This window comes from Juglans regia, chromosome 2 (genome assembly GCF_001411555.2).
Source record: "Juglans regia cultivar Chandler chromosome 2, Walnut 2.0, whole genome shotgun sequence".
Lineage (NCBI taxonomy): Eukaryota > Viridiplantae > Streptophyta > Magnoliopsida > Fagales > Juglandaceae > Juglans > Juglans regia.
This window is the reverse complement of record NC_049902.1, coordinates 16992922-17003483: the sequence shown is the minus strand read 5'-3', so window position 1 is coordinate 17003483 and position 10562 is coordinate 16992922. Positions and strand designations below refer to the sequence as shown.

Sequence of the window (10562 nt, the reverse complement as noted above, 5' to 3'; positions counted from 1 at the left end):
GGATTGGTTGTCTCGAAACCACGCTTGTGTGGATTGTTTTAAAAAGGAAGTGGTTTTCAAACCACCGGGCGAGGAGGAATTCAGTTTTTGTTTAGGGAGAGGAGTTGCCCCACCTCTATTAATATCGGCCTTGCAAGCAACTAAGTTACTAAGACAAGGAGGGTCAGGATTCCTTGTTAGTCTAGTAGCACCACCTGCAGGGGGACCTAAGCTTGAAGATATCCCTATAGTCAGGGAACTTCCGGATGTGTTTCCAGAGGACCTTCCAGGGCTGCCTCCGGATCGAGAGGTTAACTTTTCAATCGATATCCTACCAGGAACGGCACCTATATCAAAGGCACCATATCGGATGGCTCCAGTCGAGTTGAAGGAGCTTAAAGAACAGTTGCAGGAGTTGTTGGAGAAGGGTTATATTCGCCCCAGCGTTTCACCATGGGGCGCACCGGTCCTGTTTGTGAAAAAGAAAGATGGTTCTATGCGACTTTGTATTGACTACCGAGAATTGAACCGGGTGACTATTAAAAACAAGTACCCACTACCTAGGATTGATGATCTTTTTGACCAGTTGCAGGGGGCCCAAGTTTTCTCTAAGATTGATCTGCGATCGGGCTATCATCAACTTAAGATTAAGCCGGAAGATATTTCGAAGACGGCGTTTAGAACGCGCTATGGACGCTATGAGTTTTTAGTCATGCCATTCGGTTTGACGAAAGCTCCCGCAGCCTTTATGGGCATGATGAACAAAGTGTTCCGGGAGTATGTCGATCAGTTTGTTGTAGTTTTCATCGACGACATTCTCATATACTCCAAAAGCCAAGCAGACCATGAGGACCACTTGAAAGTTGTGTTGCAGATCCTAAGAAAGGAGCAGTTGTTTGCGAAATTCAAGAAGTGTGATTTCTGGTTGCAAGAGATTACCTTCTTGGGACATGTTGTGACAAAAGAAGGAATTGTAGTAGATCCGTCGAAAGTTGAAGCGATTGTGAAATGGGCCAAGCCAACCAATGTGAGTGAAGTCAGAGGCTTCCTAGGACTGGCAGGATATTATAGGAGGTTTGTCGAGGGGTTCTCCAGTATCGCAGCACCGATGACTAAGCTGACTAGGAAAAATGAGAAGTTTTTATGGACAGAAGACTGTGAAAGAAGCTTTCAAGAGTTGAAGAAAAGATTAGTGACAGCTCCCGTACTCACTGTTCCCTCGGGCAATTCAGGATTTGTTATTTACAGTGATGCCTCGCTCAAGGGTTTGGGTTGTGTCTTGATGCAGCATGGGAAGGTTATCGCTTACGCCTCCAGACAACTCAAAAGTTACGAAGAGAATTATCCGACACATGATTTAGAACTTGCAGCAGTTGTGTTCGCCTTGAAGTTATGGAGACACTACCTCTATGGGGAGAAGTGCGAGATTTATACAGACCATAAGAGCCTAAAGTATTTCTTTACTCAAAGGGACTTGAATATGAGACAACGCAGATGGTTAGAACTTTTGAAAGATTACGACTGCAACATCAACTACCATCCGGGTAAAGCTAATGTAGTGGCAAATGCTCTAAGCCGGAAGTCCTCCTCCTGTACCCTTGCTACTATGTATACCCCACAGAAGCATATTTTATTAGATATGGAACGGGCAGGGATAGAGATGGTTATGGATACACAAGCTCGGTTGAGTAGTTTGACTTTGGGATCAACGTTGATAGACCAAATAAAGGCTGCCCAATCTACTGATTCAGACTTAGTTAAGATCAGAGAAGAAGTCCAAGAGGGAAAAAGGCCCGAATTTACTGTATCTGGGGATGGCACCTTAAGGCTCAAGGGAAGAGTATGCGTTCCAAATGTTAAGGAAATCAGAGATGTAATCTTGAGAGAGGCTCACCGCTCACTCTACACTGTTCACCCAGGTAGTACTAAGATGTATAGAGATTTGAAGCAACAGTTCTGGTGGAACGGTATGAAGCGAGAGATAGCTAGCTATGTGGCTCAGTGTTTAACTTGCCAGCAAGTCAAAGCAGAACATCAGAGGCCGTCCGGATTATTACACCCACTCCCTATACCTGTTTGGACATGGGACGAAATTGGTATGGATTTTGTGTCAGGTTTTCCTAAGGCACCAGGAGGACAAGATGCAGCTTGGGTAATTGTCGATAGGTTGTCAAAGACAGCTCACTTCATTCCAATTCAGATGACGTACTCTACAGACAGATTAGCGGAACTGTATGTACTCGAAATCGTCAGACTGCACGGAGTTCCCTCTAAGATTGTGTCGGACAGGGACACTCGTTTCACTTCGACTTTTTGGAGGAGTGTACAAAAAGAGTTAGGGACATAGTTGACTTATAGTACAGCCTTCAACCCTCAAACTGATGGACAATCAGAAAGGACAATACAGATATTGGAGGATATGCTTAGAGCCTGCATGATAGACTTCAAAGGTAGCTGGATTAAATACTTACCCTTGATAGAATTTGCGTACAATAATAGTTACCAGGAGAGCATTCAGGCTGCACCATATGAAGTTCTTTACGGCCGCAAGTGCCGGTCACCTCTCTATTGGGACGAAGTGGGAGAATGTAGAACCCTGGGACAGGAGATTATTCAAGATATGCATGAGAAAATACCAGTCATCCGGAAGAAACTTGCCATTGCACAAGAGCGACAGAAAAAGTATGCGAATCAGAGACGGCGAGATTTGCAATTTGAAGAAGGAAGCAAAGTATTCTTGAAAGTGGCACCGATGAAGGGAATCATGCGATTCGGTAAGAAAGGCAAGCTAAGTCCAAGATTTTTAGGTCCTATCGAGGTACTAGAAAGGATTGGAGCTGCAGTTTACAGGTTAGCCCTTCCACCTCAGTTGTCGGCTATTCACGATGTCTTCCATGCCTCTTTGCTTCGAGAGTATGTTCCAGACCCCACACATGTACTTGAGTACGAGCCTCTTCAAGTTCGCGAGGATTTGACTTATGAGGAATTTCCAATCGGAGTTCTTGCACAAAAAGCTCAAGCACTCCGCAAGAAGACCATTCCTATGGTCAAAGTGCTTTGGAGCAACCACACGGAAAAAGAGGCTACCTGGGAGCTAGAAGAGGACATGAGGATCAAATATCCTTATTTATTCGATTAAGGTACGTTATCTCGAGGACGAGATTTCTTTTAAGGAGGGGAGATTGTAACATACGGGTCTAAATTTAGAATTTAAAACTAGTATTTTATTTATTTATTGGTATTTTATTTTCTTTATATTTATTTTTTTTATTTTAGATTTTTGTGATAACAAACAGATCGTTTTAGTGATTCCTTTCCTTTTAAAACTTCAAATATTCTATCCACTTAGTCCCCGTGCTAGTTTCGGTTTCCAGAGTATGTGATCAACTCCAATTCAAACTCTTCAAACCCTCTCAGAAACTGTATCCACGAAAGAGTCGGTTCCTAAAGTTTAGGCAATTTCAAATTTCAACCAATCTCCTAAGAGTTCACGTCGTCTACTCCCGTCGCCTATAAGAAACTCACTAAACCTCTATGTTGCTCACCTCAAAATACCAGAGAAACAACTTACTTTTTCCGCTTGAGCCTTTGCTGCGCAGTCATCACTGACCACTCTCGGACGTCGGAACCCTACCCTCGGCGCCAGAAAACGCCGGCCGTCTCAACCCCGTTGAACCCACCCCCTCAGGTAAGACTCTGCTACCGTGTGCCACCTTCCTCCATTTCGGTTATTTGAGTTTCAAACCCATCTCTCTCTAAATTCTCACTTGTTCTCTCTCTCTCCCTCTCTCAGTGTCGCACCACCATAGGGATTCCCCCAGTCACGTCGCCGGTCACTGCCAGCCCCAGAGCCGCCGTCGCACACTGCTCTCCCTCGGTGAGCATCGCGCAGCTCTCTCTCCCGTAAGCCTGTGTCCTTTTTAATCCTTTTGCTTCAATTTTTCCCAAAATACCCTTTCTACTAGGCTGAGTTTTATTGGGACTGGACTTAGTTGTATCTTGACTGGTTTATAAATCTGGTTGGACTTGAGTTATTTCAGAAACTATAGTTTTGGGTTAAGTGGGTTGTTTTCATGCGAGCCTAAGGTTTAAATTGGGCTGATTATTATGTAGGCCGAAGCTTTTAATTGAATAAATATATTAGTCATATACTTATTTTTATAGATAAGTATTTAAAGGATTTTAAAGCATAAATTTTAAAGTATATTTTGTAAGTATCTTTTGAGTCTATTATTTAGTTAATATTCCAATTGACTTTTAATTAAGATTTTATAAAATTATTAAGTTATAATTTAAATAGAAGTTAAGGAACATGTTATGAATAATATTATTATATATGATTTTAAGTATTTAGAATGCTATGACACGTTTGTTTTTGAAAAGTTAGTGACGATTAGTACCTTGTATAGGTAACGCGCTACAAGTTGGAAATCAGGAAGCAGCGCTAAGAGGTAAATAGTATGATCATATTAATAAATGCGTATGGTGAATATTATTATTATGTATAAAAAGGTGATGTGCTTATGATTGTTAACTATGTTACACTAAGAGGCAAGTCAATGTTAGTTTACTTTTCGATCTTGATGAAATATGAGATTATGCTTGAGTGAATGAATTTATTGTTGATTGATTTAATGTTACTAAATTCACATGAAAGCCATGAAATGTTGAAGTAGTAGTTCAAAGTCAAGTATGCCATGTAATAGTCAAATTACGCAAGCCATGTTCATGAAATGCTTAGGTTATATATGCCATGTTTGTGTAATACTTAAACCATGTATGCCATGTTCAAGTAGTACCTGGATCATGTATGCCTTGGAACGCCATAAAACATTCATAGCATATTATGTAATATCACGATATACTATGCCATGCTAAATCATACAAGAATATGTCATGTACAAGAATATGTCATGCCATGTCATGTTACGCTATACCATGTACAAGATTATGCCATGTTAGAGATGTTCATGAAGCCTAATCAAATCACATGCATTAAGAAAGATAAAAAATGTAATGGTACCACGGACTCAAGCGTGGTTAACCACAAGTTAAATGAAACACGGACTCAAGCGTGTTTCATTTCATGATATGCAAGTTTAGTGAAACACGGATTCAAGCGTGTTTCACTCCATGTTATGCAAGTTAAGTGAAACACGGATTCAAGCGTGTTTCGCTCCTTGTTATGCAAGTTAAGTGAAACACGGATTCAAGCGTATTTCGCTCCATGTTATGCAAGTTAAGTGGAACACGGATTCAAGCGTGTTTCACTCCATGTCATGCCAGATAAGTGGAAACATGGACACAAGCGTGTTTCACTTCATGTTAATACAAGATAATCAAGATGTTATGCATTCACAATGACATGTTTTGTTTATATATGCTTCCGCTTATGTTAATAATGAAAATGTGTGCCATGTAAATATGTGATGATATATGTATGTAAAGTCTTTCAGAAGATCATGTTACATATTTTATTGTAATTCATGAAGTTGTATGTGCGTTCTGAAGGGTATCCTAGAAATGAATTGTATGTTAGGCAAGGACCATATTTTACGATACGATGTACTACTTACTGAGTATTCAACTCATTATTTTTGTGTGTTTCTTGTTTTCTTCCATGTCTGATTCTCGCAGATGATGTCTATGATGATGAAGAGCTGGATGGCCAGGAATAGATCTAGTACCAAGACTTAGGAATGAATAAGTGATTTTTCACCAGAGTTAGATTTCTTTTATGTCATGCATAGGATTAGTTTATGTTTCTTTATATTTCGTTCAGTTTCCAAAAACAACCATGTTCAATTCAGTTTCGCGTTTTGATGAATTTCAATAAATGAGGTAATTCAAGATATGAATCTCTTTACCGGGCATTATGTTTTAAATGTTGGTAATATCTCTATCCTACGGGAAGGGGGTGTTACAGGACGTTACACTATCACTTGGGAAAAATATTAAAAATACACATTCTCATCTCTTCTAATAACACACAAAACAAAGTTTAAACATAGCTAACAACATAATTTAAACTCAAGAAAACATAAGAAGTAATTATACCAAAATGCCTTGCAAGCACACGGCATGGGAGAAAATAGAACACAAACCCCAAAATTTCCCTTTACTCTACTCGGTTATCACTCAACCAAGACAAAAGCAAGCGGAGCAATTGAGTAATTAGCCTAGGACTACAAATCACTCGACCAACACATGATTTTTTTCGAAAACCAAAGACACATGGCAAGGATTTGGCGCGCACACAATACGATCCATACGAAATATTTTGAGAAATGGAGCATTACCTAACTTGGCTTCCCTTTCAAGAATCAAACGAGAAATGGAAGAGGAAATCTGAAGATTCACGGCTAGAACACAAGCAGGAAAATTTCTTAAAAACCCTAGGTTAAACCCATAGATCCAAGATCCCAACTAGAAGCTAGAATCATAGAAACTCACCTACAAAATCGTTCCCCTTGAAGAAACTTTGGTTGGATCTTAAGCTTGGGAAAGGGAAGAAATCGGCTTGAAGAAGGAAGAGGAGTCGTGCGGGCTAGAGGAAACCGAAAGGGTCGTTTTGTGTGAATGAAGGCAGTTTCACTTAGATAGGGCTTGAGAGATGTTTCTTCTTTCTTGCCTTAGAAACCGACGGATTCAAGGGGATAAAGACTTAATTGCTTTTAGTCAATGCTTATCCCATAAGCTAGGGAGATGAACGGTGGAGATTTAAGTGTGGGAAGATATTTCCCTTACCTAACGGTGGAGATTTAAGTGTGGGAAGATATTTCCCTTACCTACCCATCCTATGGTGGGGAGAGCTTGGGCCATTTCTTGAATAAATGAAAATTAGAAGGCTTAAGAGAAAAATATTGTAAGTTCTTAAAATCATACCCTTAAATTATTTTAATAACCCACATAAAATAAAACACACCCATCTTAAAATAAAATAATAAAATAATAAAAATATTTTTCTCAAAATATTTAACTTAAAGAATTAATAAAATGACATAAGGACCTACGTAGTAGGACTCGAGTATTACAGTTGGACTTGACTAGTGAAATAGAAAAGCAACCAAGGTATTCTGCTTGTGTATATTCGACTTTAGCAATCAGCAACTTAATCAAACATTTCTCTTGCCTGCGTAACTGAGTATTTGATAAACTTCTATGTTAAGGTAAAATCTAAGCTATTGGAAATTGAGGTAACCCGTAATTCCAACAATCCTTTCTCAAGCATAGAAATTTGAAAACAGACATTATGCAATTCAGCAAAGCATTTTCATGAAAGCAAAAAAGCCTAAGATTCAATCAAGGTAGTTTAAGATCAATGAAACACAATGAAGACACTTAGCAACAAACTTTCTCCACCCCCAACTTATAATGAGCATTGTCCTCAATGAGTAAGAGATAACAGCACTACGAAGAAGGAGTGGGAGAGAGTTACCTAAATAATCTGCAAGGTAATGACAATAAAAGGGAAAAAGAACGATAGAACAAAAACCTGCAAAATAAAAGAAGCAAAGCAAAACAGAAAAAAATAAAAGGAAAAGTACTAGGCAACAGCAGGATAAGTAGGATTGTGCAAAGGAATGGTGGTGGCCTCAGGTGAAAAATATTTCGGAAAAGGTTTAAGTGTTTGGCCATTGACCTTGAAAGCATTTCCATTCTGAGGAAAACCCATTTTTATCAAATAAGGGCCACTCCATCAGGATCTTAAATTGCTAAAAAATAAATGAAGTCGAGAATTCTAGAGTAGAACTTACTGATTAGGTTCAAAAGATTTTCTCTGAATGTGCCTATCATGTAAAATCTTCGTATGTTCTTTGGTCAACTTAGAATTTTCATAAGCATCCCTCCTTAACCCATCTAATTCAGAAAGCTGGAGTTTCCTCAAAGAACCAGCCTGATCAATGTCAAAATTAAATCTTTTTATAGCCCAATAGGCTTTGTGTTCAAGTTCAACAGGTAAATGGCATGCCTTACCATAGACCAGCCGATATGTGGACATGCCAAGAATGGTCTTATAAGCAGTTCTATAGGCCCACAAAGCATCCAACAAATGCAATGACCAATCTTTTCTGCTAGGCTTAATTGTTTTTTCGAGGATTTGCTTAAATATCTCTATTAGCTAACTCAACCTGACCATTTGTTTGGGGATGGTATGGAGTAGACACTTTATGATGTATCCCATACTTTTTCAAGAGGGCAGCAAAAGGCTTATTGCATAAATGAGTTCCATTGTCACTAATGATAGCCCTAGGCATGCCAAACCTAGCTAAAATATTTTCTTTTAGGAACTTAAGCACAATTTGATGGTCATTATTTTTGCATGGAATAGCTTCAACCCACTTAGAAACATAGTCCACTGCAACTAAAATGTACAAATACCAAAAAGATGAAGAAAATGGTCCAAAAAATAAAGCCCCCAATAGTCAAAAATTTCAAGAACTGAAACAGGTTGCAGCAGCATCATGTTTCTCCTAGTGATTCTACCTAGTTTCTGACATGATTCACACATTCTACAGAAGTTGTAAGCATCTTTAAACATGTTGTGCCAATACAAACCAGATTGTAAGATTTTAACAACTGTTTTGTGGGCAGAAAAGTGACCACCACAAGCTTCAGTGTGGCAGGCAGCAAGAACAACAGGTATATCAACATTTGGAACACATTTACGGATGATTTGATCAGAACATTACTTAAACAGATATGGGTCATCATAGAAGAAATGCTTAACCTCTGTTCTTAATCGTTTTGAATCTTGAGCAGTCCAATGGGGAGGTGTTTGGCCTGTCACCAGAAAATTCACAATGTCAACAAACCAAGGAACTGAGTCAACTGAAAGTATGTGCTCATCAGTGAAAGAATCCTAGGTATTAAAAAAAGCATATTAAATAAATACACAAAGTAGTAAATCTAAATGGATAAAAAAATTGTGGGATAGATGGTTCAATTTCTGTAAATGTGAGCCTAGAGAGGTGGTCAAAAACTACATTCTCCATGCCTTTTTTGTCTTTAATGGTGATATTGAATTCTTGGAGGAGTAATATCCATCTGATCCACCTAGGTTTGGCATCCTTCTTTGTTAATAAATACTTCAAGACTGCATCATCAGTGGAAATAACCACAGGAGAGCCAAAAATATAAGCCCAAAATTTATCCAAAACAAATACAATTGCAAGCAATTCTTTTTTTGTGATAGAGTAGTTCTTTTGAGCTCCATTTAAAGTTTTGCTTGCATAATATATGACATAAAAAAGCTTATCTCTTCACTGTCCAAGTACAACTCCTATTAAAAAATTGCTAGCATCGCACATAATTTCAAAAGAAGAGACCAATCAGGTGGTTGCATGATAGGAGCTGTGGTGAGCAAGATTTTTAGCTGATCAAATGCATTTTGATGTTCAGAGGTCCATTCAAAAACAATGTCATGCATGAGCAATTGACATAAGGGCTTAGAGATAGAACTAAAGTTCTTTATGAATCTCCTATAGAAACCGACATGTCCTAAAAATGCCCTAATGTCTTTTACTGTTTTGGGAGTAGGAAGCTTAGAAATCAGGTCAATTTTGGCTTTATCAACTTCAATACCCCTAGATGAAACAATATGATCAGGAACTATTCCCTGTTGAATAATAAAATGACATTTTTCTCAGTTAAGCAGCAGATTTTTCTCCTCACACCTGGTTAAAACAACTTGCAAGTTAGTTAAGCAACTTTCAAATGAACTACCAAACACAGAAAAATTATCCATGAATACCTCTAAAATGTCCTCAATCAAGTCACTAAAAATACTGAGCATGCACCTTCGAAAAGTGGTTGGAGCATTATACAACTCAAATGGCATTCTCCTAAATGCAAAAGTTCCAAAAGGACAAGTGAAAGTGGTATTTTCTTGATCTTCTGGTGCTATCTCAATTTGATAGTAGCCCAAAAATCCATCTAAGAAGCAATAGAAAGCATAACCAGCAACTCTTTCTAAGACTTAATCAAGAAATGGCAATGGAAAGTGTTCCTTTCGTGTGGCTGCACTAAGTTTTCTAAAATCAATGCACATTCTCCAGCCCATGGTCACTCTTGTAGGAACTTGCTCACTTTTTTCATTTTTTATCACAGTTATTCCGGATTTCTTTGGCACTACCTGAATATGACTAACCCATTTACTATCCGAGATGGGATAAATAATAACCACATCTAGCAATTTTAGCACTTTATTTTTCACTAGCTCCTTCATTGTAGGATTCAATATCCTTTGCATCTCCCTAGAAGGTTTTGCATCCTCTTCCAAATAAATTTTATGGGTGCACACTAAAGGGTTTATACCTTCTATATCAGCTATTGTCCACCCAATGGCATTTTTATGTTTTTTTAGAACTTCCAACAACTTTCCTTCTTGTTCACTAGTTAAATAGGAAAATATTACCACTGGAAAGGTGTTGTGAGGTCCCAAGAAGGTATACTTGAATTCGGATGGCAAAGGCTTGAGGTCAAAGGTTGGGATTTGCTACTTTAGTCTTGCTGTCAATGGGGGAAGTTGCTCAAACTTTAGCTTCCAATGCAAATCAGCTTGGTTTCCTATAAATGAAGTA

The 10562-nt window shown here is 38.5% G+C and overlaps 1 pseudogene; it reads right to left on the bottom strand.

Annotated features, from left to right (window-relative positions):
• Positions 1–7732: 7732 nt before the first annotated feature.
• Positions 7733–10326, bottom strand: LOC109004885 (annotated as a pseudogene).
• Between the last annotated feature and the right edge of the window lie 236 nt (positions 10327–10562).